The sequence below is a fragment of the Mustela putorius genome, unplaced genomic scaffold, assembly GCF_011764305.1.
Source record: "Mustela putorius furo isolate JIRA1106 unplaced genomic scaffold, ASM1176430v1.1 tig00003869_pilon_pilon_pilon, whole genome shotgun sequence".
NCBI lineage: Eukaryota > Metazoa > Chordata > Mammalia > Carnivora > Mustelidae > Mustela > Mustela putorius.
In genome coordinates, this window is record NW_025422021.1 from 29,057,059 (window position 1) to 29,061,153 (window position 4,095).

At 35.7% G+C, this 4,095-nt stretch overlaps 1 pseudogene; it reads left to right on the top strand.

Annotated features, from left to right (window-relative positions):
- The first annotated feature begins 1,261 nt into the window (after nt 1-1,261).
- LOC101690215 lies at nt 1,262-1,753 on the top strand (annotated as a pseudogene).
- The last annotated feature ends 2,342 nt before the right edge of the window (nt 1,754-4,095 follow it).

The window sequence follows — 4,095 nt, forward strand, 5'->3', positions numbered from 1 at the left end:
TAAGACAAAGATTTGTGATCTCACCACTTTTATTCAAAATTATCCTGGACATTCCAGCTATTTCAGTAAGTCAAGAAAAAGACATAAAAGGAATCCAGTTTGGAAAGAAAGAACTAAAACCCTTAATTCACATTTGATATGATTCCCAATATAGAGCATCAGTTGCAAGCTTAAAAAACTACTATAATTAATAAGGGAGTTTATCAAAGATATTGGATAAATTACATATATATGTCAGTTATAATATTATATACTAAGAACAAGCAATAGGAAATTAAAATTGAAATATAATACAATTTAAAAGAGTATAAACATTATGAAATATGTTTATGAAATGCTTTGGGATAAATTTGAAAAAAGAACAAGATGGGCATACTGAAAACTATAAATAATTACTAAGAGAAATTTTAAAATACATAAATAATTTAATGATATATCTTGTTTAGGGGCCAAATACTCTATTTCTAATGTATTTATTCTTCTGGAAGTAGTTTACAGATTCAATGTAATCCCATTCAAAATTCCAGCAGGCATTTTGTAAAAATTGGCAAGCTAATTCTCAAAGTCATATGGGAATGCAAAGGTCCTAGAATTGCCAAAACAACTTTGAAAAGGATATATATAGTTGGAATACGAATACCCCCTGACCTATTGATGCACTAATTTAGATAAGGTAGAACCGGTGCAACATGATAGACAAATAGATCAATGGCATGAAATAGAAAGTTCAAAAATATTCCTACACATTTATGGACCAATTGATTTTTACAAAGCAAGATAATTTAGTGAAAAAAGATCTTTTCAATAAATGATGCTGGAATAATTAGATATATATGCCAAAAAATTGCTTCAACATATATATCATACTATATACAAAATTTAACTCAAAATGGGTTATAAATATAAGTTTAAAAAAAAACTTCTGGAAAAAACTTCTGGAAGAAAACATAGTAGGAAATCCTTATAGATTTTAATTAAACAAAGATTTTTAGATAATGCTGGAAGCATTATTATTATCCATAAAAGAACAAATCGATAAATTAGACTTCATAGAATTAAAAAGTTGTGCTCTTTAAATACCTTATTCAGAGAATGAAAAGAGAAACCAAAGATGGAGAGGAAATACTTATAATCATATGCCTGATAAAAGATTTATATTTAGAATCCATAGAAATGCCTCTAAAATAAAAACACCAAGTTGAAGGGATACATGTGTGTCTTGCAGACACCGCCAACCTGGAGCCACCCTCACTACCCAGCTATGGTCAACCTTACTGTGCTCTTTGACATGGCCATGGTCAGAGAGTCTTTCGGCCATGTCTCCTTCGAGCTTTTTGCAGACAAAGCTCTAAAGACAGCAGAGAACTCTTGAGCTCTGAGCACTAGGGAGAAAGGATTTGTTTCTAAAGGTTCCTGCTTTCACAGGATTATTCCAGGATTTATGTGCCAGGATGGTGAATTCACTCACCATCATGCCACTGGTAACAAGTCCATCTGTGGGGAGACGTGTGATGATGAGAATTTCATCCTGAAGCACATGGGTCCTAGCATCTTGTCCATGGCTAGTGCTGGACCCCACACAAACAGTTGCCAGTTTTTCATCTGTGCTGCCAAGACTGACTGGGTGGCTGGCAAGCAGGTAGTCTTCAGCACGGTCAAAGAGGGCATGAAGACTGAGGAAGCATGGAGCACATCGGGCTGGAATGGCAAGACCAGCAAGAAGATCACCATTGCTGACTGTGGGCAAATCTAATAAATCTGGCTTGTGTTTTATCTTAGCTACCAGACCATTCCTTCTGTAGCTCAGGAGAGCACCCTCTAACCCCATCTGTTAGCAATACTCCAGAATCTCTGTGCTCTCGCTATGGTTCTGCGGGCTCCATGGTTCCTTATCCCCAGGTCTAGCTGGATTGCAGAGTTCAGTTTATGGTGATGAAGTAAAACCTAAACCACAAAAACAAACAAACAAACAAACGAACAAACAAATAAATAAATAATAAAGGGATACATGCACCCTTATGTTTATTGTAGAATTATTTACAACAACCCAACTAGAGAAGCAGCTCAGGTGTCCATTAATAGATGAATGGATAAAGAAGATGTAACATATACATCTAGAAAGGAGTATTACTCAGCCATAATAAAGAATGAAATCTTGCCCTTTGCAGCAATGTGGATGGAGCTAGAGGGTCTAATGCTAAGTGAAATAATTCAGCCAGAGAAAGACAAATGCCATATGATTTCACTTAAATGTGGCATTTAAGAAACAAAACATGGGTGAAATAGTTGATGGGCATTAAGAGTAAACTTATCTTGATTTCTAAAAAAATGAAATGATGAAGACAATAAAATAAAAATAGAAAACCTCCTAAAACTCAGCAATAATAAATTAATGTCTTCCCTCTATTTAGTGAAATATTCTTTTAATATTTTCATGTATCTTTTATTTTCTTAATGTTTTTCTTGAGCAAGAATATTTTGAGGTTCTTACAGGATAATTAAAATTCATTTTCATAACATGTGATAGTGATTTTTTTCAAACATACAGCTTTTAATTCCATTCAATAGTGGAAGAAGCTAAATCCTAGCTTGATACTGACTAGCTTGATACTATGTGGAAAGATATCTTAAACTGTCAGTCATTCGCAATTTTCAAGTATACAAGATGTTCTACATTATAAATTGACTATACAGGGAAAAGCTGCCCATACCTCTGATCCTAGCTTTGTAACCCCAGTAAACTTCTGTTTGGTGATGCAACTGGTGTGAAGGACAAGGAAAGAGGGCTGGAGAAATGCCCTGGGGACACTCTGAAGCACAAGTCAGAAATCAAAATACTTTCCAGCCAGTGGGACCTTAGAGTTGACTTGTAGTCTGTTCCGGGGAAATTGAATAGGAAGATACCTGAGGGAGCTGGCACACAGCAAGGAACTACAGGAACTACAGGCGGGTAGAAACGTCGAAAGACTATGAATCTAAGATGCCAAATTCCCCGAAAGGCTAGCTCTTCTACTAATGCCTCAGTGATACTGCACGTAGCACTGGGCAGGGTGGTACCTCAAATTTCAAAGCCCAGTCCTCCTATGAAGAGTAGGATTGCTGCCCAAACATACCAGGGACAATCAATCTATTGTCTTTACATGCCTGTCTCACTCAGTTTGTGGAGCTGTTGGAAGTCAGCAATTTTTGGAATATGATGCATTTGTCTCTTTTTCACTTGCTCTCCTTTCTCTATTCTCTCACAGGAGAACTTTGAGATGTCAGAGTTAGGGCAAGAAGCCTCACTGTCCCGCACAGATGTGCTCCTCACAGTCCTGAGGGGACTTGACCCTATCACAAGTTTGAAAGTTATTTGAGTAATGTACAGGAAATTAATAAAATCAATGGTGATTGACTCAGAGAAACTAATTTCTTCTAGCTGCAAATATAATCAAAACCACTTGTCTTCAGATTTTTGTTGAAGTATTTCTTAATAAGAGCTATGAAAAAAAAAGGCACATGAAAGCTATCACATATTTTAGGTAGATATAAAATTTTTATCTAAATTTAAGTAGTGGAAAAAATATAATTTCTCTTGTATTGTAAACAAGGGCATCTTAAAAGAAAAACATTAATTACCCTTAGAAATGTATCCAAAGACCAAAATATCTTAATGAATTGATAGCTTCTCTCACCTGTTTTAAAACTAAATGAATGTTCCTGGGGCACTGGGGTGGCTCAGGTTAGGTGAATAACTTGGTTTTGGGTGTGGTCATGATCTCATGGGTCCTGAGCTTGAGCCCTGTGTGTGGGCTCCTGCTCAGCAGGAAGTCTGCTTGAAGATTCTCTCCCCCTGCTCCTCCCCTACTGGTGCATACTTGTGAGTGTGCACACATATGTGTGTTCTCTCTCTCTCTCTCAGATAAATAAATACATCTTAAAAAAAAAAAAACAACAACCAAGTCCCTATTGAATGCTCCTGCTTTAACTGTGTGAAATTATACATTGTTTTATTTTTCTTTGACCTTGATATTTTTATTTTACTTGTTCTCAATATCCTATCCTAACATATTCATGTTGGAAAGTTTTTATTCATAATTTTATGATATTTATATG